Raw genomic sequence first — 8,704 nt, forward strand, 5'->3', positions numbered from 1 at the left:
TAGGTGTACGTGGCTGGCGCCTTAGCCGGTTGAGCTATAGGCGCCGAGCCGGCATCTTAGTCTTATTAACTTGAGGGGAAAGCATGCACAATTCACCATTAAGTAGGATTTTAAGAATAGGTGTTTTTTTTTGTGTGTGTGTTTGCCCTTTATCAAGGTAAAGAATTTTCCTTCTATTCGTAGTATGCTAAGTTTTTTTTTTTAAGTTGTAAATGGATGCCAAACTTTGTCAAATGCTTTTTCTGTATTAACAGACATTGTCTTAGTTTGTCAGGGCTGCTATAACAAAGTTCTATGAACTAGGTGGCTTAAACCACTCAGTTATGGAGGCTAGAAGTCCAAGGTCAACGTGTCCACAGGATGCTTTCCTGTGCAGACTCACTCCTGGGTGTATAGAAGGCCACAATCTCCCCGCATCTTCACATGGTCTTCCCTCTATGTGTGTCTGTGTCCCTTACAGACTGAAGATTTGTGTCCCCCCAAATTCATATGTTGAAATCCCAACCTCCAATGTGATGGCATTAGGAGGTAGGACCTTCGGGAGGTGATTAGGTCAATTCACGAGGGGTGAAGCTTCTTGTAAGAAGATGCCAGAGCTTGCTTGCTTTCTACCACATGAGGATATAGGGAGAGGTCAGCAGCCTGGAAAGGGAGCCCTCACCAAGGCCTATTTATGCCGGCACCCTGATCTCTGGCACTTTTTCTAGGATGAGTTTTTGAACTTATTGTCAGGCCTCGTACGACAACAGCTCTGATGGTCATTCCAGAAAAAGCGTTCCAAAATTGCTTTGAAGGGTGGACTAGGTGCTGGTGTCAGCACTTAGCTTCCCAAGGGCAGGACTTTGAAGGTGACCACAGTGATAGACAACAGTGCGTAGCACTTTTTCTAAGATGAGTTCATGAACTTCATTGTTCAACCTCATATATATTACTAGGTTTGACTTGATGCTATTTTGTTGAGGACTTCTGCATGTATGTTCATGGGAGATTTCGGTTTGTAGGTTTCTTTTCTTGTACTGTTGTTTTCTGGTTTTTATTGCAGGGTATTGCTGGCATCATAACATGAGTTGGGAAATGTTCTTTCTGCTTCTATTTCCTGGAAGTGATTGTGTGGAATTAGGGTTATTTATTTTTCAGATGCTTTGTAGAATTCACTAGTGAAACCATCTGTGCTTGGACATTTCTTTTTTTTGCAAGGTTTTAAAAAATTATATATTCATTCTCTGTAATAGTTACAGGACTATTCAGACTACTATTTCATCTTGGATGAATTTCAGTAATTCTTTTTCTTAGGAATTGTTCTGTTTCATTGTTATGCATAGAGTTGCTCCTGGAATTTCTTTCTTGCCCTTTTAATGCCTGTAGGGTTTGTAACATTACCCTTCTTTTACTTCTGATATGGGTAATTTGTGTATTTTCTTTTTTTCAATTGTCTGTCTTGCTAGAGGTTTATCAATTTTATTGATTTTCTTCAAGGAACAAGCTTTTGGTTTCATTGATTTTTGCTATCTCTGTGATTTTTGCCTTCTGCTTGTGTCGAGTTTATCTTGTCACTTTTTTTCTAGTTTCATAAGATGGAAACTTGAGTTATTTGAGTCCTTTTCAATAGCAGCTTTCGTGTCTTTTTCAGCTCTACCCTCTCTGTTATTTCTGGGTCTGTTTCCATTGATTGGTTTTTCTATCAGTCTAGGAGCACATTTTCCTGCTTCTTTGTATTGGTAATAATTTTTGATTGGATAATGGACTTTGTGAATTTTATTCAGAGGGCTGGGCTTTGGTGTCTTCCTTTAAGTAGTGTTGAACTGTTTCAGACAGGCAATTGAGTTACTTAAGTTTGATCCTTTAAGGTTTGTTTTTAAGATTTTTAGGCAGGTGTCAAATATCCTTTATTCTAAAGAGAATTTGGACATTTGGTCTTTAAAGAGCCCCGTGTTCTTAATCATGACCCTTCCTCATTCTCCGCTGAACGCCCCGTGTGTTGAATGATGTTTCTCACTCTGTCTGAAGGGAACTTGCTCTCTTCTTGTTGCCTGTCCGTGGGTATCATCCTATTCATGCTTGGGTTTGCATTCAGCCCAAGACTCAAGTGGACACCCTGTTCAGATTCCTATTTCCCCCCCGTAATGTTCCCTCCTCCATCACAAATCCTAGTTTTCTTAGCCCCCTGAACACCAATCTCTGTCCCTTCAATTCTATGAAATTGTAGATCTCTGGGTTCTTCTCTTTGCCCCACAGACCAGAAATTACCTCTAGGCATAAAGCCTGAGCAATGCTGAGGTTCTCCTTATTTGTTTCCTTCTTCCCAGAGATCATACCCTATGATGCTTATTTTCCAATATCTGAAAAGTTTCCTATATTTTGTCCAGTTTCTAGGTCTATATAGTGGATGGGAATTCCCAACATTCTTATTCTCTCCTTGTTAAAAACATTTTTGTTTGCTTGAAAAATATCTTTATTTGTCCTGGTCTTTGAATAACCTCTTAGTTATGCATTCTCTTCTAGTTTAAACTTATTTGCTCTTACCATTTTGTTTTTTTGGGGGGGGCTGAATCAAATGATCCTTTATTGAAACATTTTCCTTTGTGCTTTTTAACTAGCTGGGCTCCATGGTACCACTATTGATGTCATTTATGATGTCATGAGGTTGGTGGCCGTCAACATTGCAGCTCGCTGACTGGGCTGTTCCCAGGATCTCGTTAATGGTTCCAGAGAGTTCTCTGGCTAAAGATTGGTGCTGCATTTGTCTGGCAATGTTGACAATCTCATCGAAAGTGGCATTTCTGTTGTATTTAATGTTTTTCTGTCTCTTGCTGGTTCCTTGAGGGCTTTGATGATGAGGGCAGAGGCAGAAGGTACCTCCTCAGTCCAGGCCTATCTGTTCTGATTAATCAGTTTCACTGTAATCCTTAGACCCTTCCAGTCACTGGTTGCCTTGGTGATATCATCACCAACCTTTTTTGGAGACAAACCCAGGGGGCCTATCTTGGGGGCCAGGGCAGATGTGGTACCAACTTCGTCACTGGTGCACCTCAGGTACACGACTTTGATCTCTTTGGGGTTGAACTTAGGCAGCATGGTGGAGGCGGCTCATGTTGGATGAACCCAGATTTGGGAAGACTGAAGAAAATTGCACCTTGGCTTCTTCTAAGCTAAAAGCCAAAAGCTGCTCTTGCTATTTTGAAAATATTCCACTGGCTTCTTATTTCTGTCATTGCCACTGAGAAGCTTATTATCAGTTTAATTGCAGGTAACTTGTCTTTTTCTCTAACTTTTAAGATTTTTTCTTCACTTGGAGTTCTGATATTTCTCTAGATGTGGTTTTCTTTGCACTTATTCTTCTAGGGATTTAAGTTTCCTGAATAGGAGTATCTATGTCTTAATTCAGTTTTGGAAATTTCTTTTTTCCAATATGGGCTCCCCTCCACTGTCTGTGTAGGCTTTGTCAGCACAAGTGATTCTCCCATCCCTCAGCCTCTCAAGCAGCTGGGATTATAGGAATGTACCACCATGCCCAACTATAAGCATGCTTAGTTTGTGTGTGGTGTCTAAAAATTCTATTATCTGAAGTTTTCAGTGTCTCCTTCTTCTGGGTGTCATTTCTCTTGATTCTTGCACGTCATGTATTTTCTCTTGCATTTTGTAATTTTGGATTGTGAGCTCATGTTGGCCTGAAATGAGGTGTTGTGCTAAGAAAATTTGCATTTTCTTTTTTCAGGCCCCCTAAGTATTACTATCTAAGTATCACTTTATGATAATTTCTTGGCCAGCAGTTTCCTGCAATGTACATATAAATTTCAATCCCAAAACCGAGGGTAGGCTTGCCTCCTTCCCTACTGCTTAGATTTTAGACTAAGAGAAACTTGTCATCTCTCTTTGTCAGTGGGAAGATTCTCTTTCCAGTCTGTTCCTTCATTGAAGAATGGCCTTTTGAGGGTCCTGGCTGTATGTAGAGGCTTATGTAGGCCTCAGTGTGAGACGAAGGTCTTATTTCTGTCCCTGGATGGTTTTTTTTTTTTTTTTGAGACAGAGCCTCAAGCTGTCCCCCTGGGTAGAGTGCCGTGGCATCACAGCGCACAGCAACCTCCAACTCCTGGGCTCAAGTGAGTCTCCTGCCTCCGCCTCCCAAGTAGCTGGGACCACAGGCGCCTGCCACAACGCCTGGCTATTTTTTTGGTTGCAGCCGTCATTGTTGTTTGGCCGGTCCAGGCTAGGGATTTAACCCGCCACCTTAGGTGTACGTGGCTGGCGCCTTAGCCGGTTGAGCTATAGGCGCCGAGCCTCCTGGATGGTTCTTAAAACTTTAGCCCCTTTGTTAAAAAGATAAACAGTGTTCCCAGGTAGTTGTGGTAACACCATCATCATTCCAGGTTTTATTTCTCCTTTTAATAATTGGCTTTTAATTTATTGTGAGCTCATCCAGCTAGGGATGCTGTTTTATTTTATCTAGCATTTCTAGGTATTTTGTAGAGGAAGATGTATAATTCTTAGGGTACCATAACACATTTCCACAAACCAAATGGCTTAAGCCAACAGGAATTTACTCTTTCTCAGTTCTAGAGGCCAGAAGTCTGAAATAAAGGTGTTGGCAGGGCTGTGCTCTCTTTGAAGAGCTGGTATGTTCATCATTTTCCCAGAACCTCTGCTGCTCCTTCCCCTTTCCTTGGTGAGTTCATTGATATGTAGTTATCACAGGTGCCTGGGGCCTCCATGTGACCCCTGACAAGGATGGGCCTTTTCTGCTTCCTTGTCACTTCTAGGAGCAAGGAGAATTGGCCTTTCAAGGGTTAGGCTAGCAGGGGAGTAAAGAGATGGGACTCAAGGACAGGTCCAGAGTCAAGGGCAGCCAGTCTGAGCAGGGATGGGTAGGTGCTTCTCCCCAAGTCTGGACCGGATGGGACCCCTATGTTTCACCTCTCAGGACTCCAACTTGCTCTCTGCCCCCTCACCCATCACAGTCATATGGATGGAGCAAGCTGAGGAGGACTGAGGATCAAATAGGTCCAGGGATGAGAAAAGAGTGGTGGCTTCTAGGAGGCGGCAGAGGGAGAGAGAAGGATATGACATGGGGGGAGGGAAGAGAAGAGGGCCCATGCAAGGTGGGCTCATTTGATTCCCCGAAAGATGTTGGGGACAATTAAAGGATCATTTGGCCTCAATCTCTGGACTTCTTTCTCTCTGTGTTTAATGGTCTAATAGGAAGATGGAGGGGGGGCACTTTCTTTGCAAGACCTTTCCCTTTCTTTGTAGGGAAGGATTTTATACTCACTCCCTAAGAGTCAACTGTAAGCCCAGCTCCGCAAGGTGCCAGAACATGAGATGAGTGTGACTTGGTCCTTATCCTCCAGGAGCTCAGATAGTCAGACCCTTCTGTTATGAGACCTCGGCATGATTAGCTTAGGGAGCACTGCTATGGTTGGCTGGTTCCCCTCTTTAGCACCCTAGGGAATATCTCAAATGTGGGGAGGAATTGGCACTCCTACTGCCACATCTTATTAATAAGTTTAATTAACCCAAGGCAGCACTTGCCAACATTCATTGCAGACTGGGAGCATGAAGTGAAATGTGCTGGCACATCCCAGTCTTGTGAGACTCTTCCAGCTTGTTCTCTATGGCCCCGATCAGGTAGAGTCTATACTCTGGGGCTTTCCAGCTGGTGAAGCAAACCTACTCGCCACGACTCATGGAGGTTCACCAGCTTGGAGGGGTCAGTGCTGCCTAAATGTATCCTTCCCGACTTGTCACTGTGCCCTTTTGCGGAAATGTTTGCACCTCTCTCCTCTGACCTTCCCCCCCCCCCCATGCCACCATTAGGGGACTGGGTACAGACCTGCATGGGGGTGTTTCCAGCCTAAATCCCAGGCAGAGGCAATGTCCTGCCTTTCTATAACCAAAATGAGTCACTGTAAGGGGCAGACAGAATTGCTTGGCAAGGCTCTGCCTGTGTTTCTCCTGGCTGCTCAGCCTGACTCTGTGTATAAGGAGAGATGGAAACAGTGCCCATGGCAACCCTGAATATTGGCTGTTGTTCCAGCTCAAATGGAACCTCTCCCAGTCATCTTTTAGCAGACTTGCCTGAATAGTTCTGGAAACTTATCTGTGAATTCCATCTGGGCAAAGTCATGGAGCCCACAAAGGGGAACTGGGATCTCTAGAGACAGCTAGAGAGTGGTCTGGGCCACTTTCTGTGGCTGTGGAGAGTGCAGAGAAATGATGAGCTGCCTTGATGAATGGGAAACGAGGTCTCATGCAGGCAGAAGAGAGGTCAATGTCAAATGCATGACACAGAGGGGAAGGGCCATGTTGCTCCCTGCAAATCCACCTGGGAGTGATGGGAAGGAAAGGGCTGGACCTGTTCTGGCTGAGCTGAACAGGCTGCTGATCCCTCTTCCCCCAGCTTGGTGACTTCATAGTCACTCCTGCATTTGCTGAGCAGAGACTGGGCACCCAATAGAGGTTCTGTTTGGGATCAAAACCAATGTGAAACAGGGTCCAGGGCTGGATGCTCAGTCGGCACGGGCAGTTAAAGTCTGACTCAGTGGAAGACTGATCAGGCTGACTCAGTTAACTCTTTTGATTTTAAGTACCAGAAAACCCAGCTCACACTGGCTTAAACAAATGTGTATGAGTGAATTATGAAATAAATGAAGGAGGCATATGTTGATTTAGATCACTGGAATGTCTAGGCAGTGATTGATCCGATGTCATCAGGGTTTGGTGTCTCTCTTTCAACACTTTCCACCCCTGCGTTGGTTTATTTCTTAGGCTCTGTGTGTTGGCAAGGGAGCTGCCAGCAGCTCCAGACTCAAAACGGCCTCTGGTTCAAGTACAGCAGAAAAGAGAGAAGGCCTGTCTGGCAGTTCCTCAAACAGTTAAATATAGAGTCACCATAAGACCCACATCCCACAATGAGATGTGTTGAGAGAATTGAGACTGAACGTCCACACAAAAACTTACACATGAATGTTCACAGCGGTAGAATTCATAGTCAAAAAGCAGAAGAAACTCCAATGTCCATCCAGTGATAAATAGATAAGCGAAATGTGTGTATCTATACAAAGCAATATTATGTGGCAACAAGAAGGAATGAAATGCTTCTATCCCCAGAGAGCCTGTGGTAAGAGGGGGGAGAAGGAATTTTATTTTTTTTTTTATTTTTTATTTTTTTTTGAGACAGAGCCTCAAGCTATCCCCCTGGGTAGAGTGCCATGGCATCACGCTCACAGCAACCTCCAACTCCTGGGCTCAAGCGAGTCTCCTGCCTCCGCCTCCCAAGTAGCTGGGACCACAGGCGCCCGCCACAACACCCGGCTATTTTTTGGTTGCAGCCGTCATTGTTGTTTGGCGGGTCCGGGCTGGGGATTCGAACCCGCCACTTTAGGTGTACGTGGCTGGCGCCTTAGCCGATTGAGCTATAGGCGCCGAGGAATTTTAAATAAATAATATCGTCCAGGAAATAGTGAGCATGTATTCCACCTGGATGGCCTATTCCTCTCCCTCCCTGATAAACAGGAATCTGGGGTCCAGGATGGACAGAAGGTCTGAAGATTGGGACTGGGCTGGGAGTAGAGGTCTGCAGAGTATAGAAAGGAGAGGGGCCATGATCAGAGAGGGCCTAAAGTGAAATCCCCAGAGGAGAAGACAGACCAGTAGGTTGTCGATCTGCTGAGCGGAGCAGAGGTAAACCTGGCAATAGCAGGAGCTGAACCAGGGAGGCCAGCTAAGGGCAGAGAGGTCCAGGTTAGAGAATGGGGTCAGGGCTGACTCTTGTGATACCACTGGCTGGGTAGGGGTAAGGAGACGCAGATGGGGCACTGGATGTGGGGTCTCCCTGAGGATCTTGCCTCATTCGAGAGAGATACTGCCCCCCATGGGAAGTGCTGGATGAATAAATAGAATCAGGACAAAGGAGAAGCTCACTCTGATTGAGACAGTCAGGAGATGATTCAGGAGGGAGAAGACCAGAGCAGGCGCTTGAAAGTTCTGTGGATGTTTGGCAGTCAGGAAGGTGATAGAAGGCCTTCCTGGCCAGGGACACAGCTTGATGAAGGCAGAGAGCTGAGAAGGCACTGGAGAGGGCAGTGCCTGGTAGTCTTCACACCAGACAGAAAGAACATGAAGGTTTTCACCTCCAAAGGGGAGCACATGGTGGGCTTCACACCAGACACGGAGAATGTGGAGGTATTCACACCAAATGGGGAGAGTGTGGAGGTGTTCACACTAGATGGTGAGAGTGTAGAAGTCTTCACACTAGATGGGGAATGCATGGACGTTTTGACACTTGATTGGGAGAGTGTGGAGGTTTTTGCACCTGCTGGGGAGAGTGTGGAAATATTTTATTGGGATGGAGAGTACACTGAGAAGGAGCACTCCTTCACAATAAAGGAGAGAGGAGGGAACCACAGAGCCCTGAGATCTGAAAAATGGGGCCCGGGCTTGAGTGAGCTGGTTCTTGGCATCCAGCATAGAGGGACTGCCTGAGAGACAGCTTACTAGGTAGGGTATGGAAGCCCAGCCCCAGTAGCACTTAACCATATGAGTGGAGACAGGGTCTTAGGGTGGGGTTAGGGTCCCTTGGAAGGGAGACATGGTGGTGAGAAGTCACATATGCAGAACAGGTGAGCGTGGAAAGTGGTGGGGTCTGCCCTCCGCCTTGGGAAGCAGCAGGACCAGCCTATCTAGGCTGCCAGGCACAGAGCCAGCTCTC

The 8,704-nt window shown here is 45.6% G+C and overlaps 1 pseudogene; it reads right to left on the minus strand.

Annotated features, from left to right (window-relative positions):
* Window positions 1-2,593: 2,593 nt before the first annotated feature.
* On the minus strand, window positions 2,594-5,833 carry LOC100965956 (annotated as a pseudogene).
* Between the last annotated feature and the right edge of the window lie 2,871 nt (window positions 5,834-8,704).

This window comes from Otolemur garnettii, unplaced genomic scaffold (genome assembly GCF_000181295.1).
Source record: "Otolemur garnettii isolate 467f Iridium unplaced genomic scaffold, OtoGar3 scaffold00075, whole genome shotgun sequence".
NCBI classification, from domain to species: domain Eukaryota; kingdom Metazoa; phylum Chordata; class Mammalia; order Primates; family Galagidae; genus Otolemur; species Otolemur garnettii.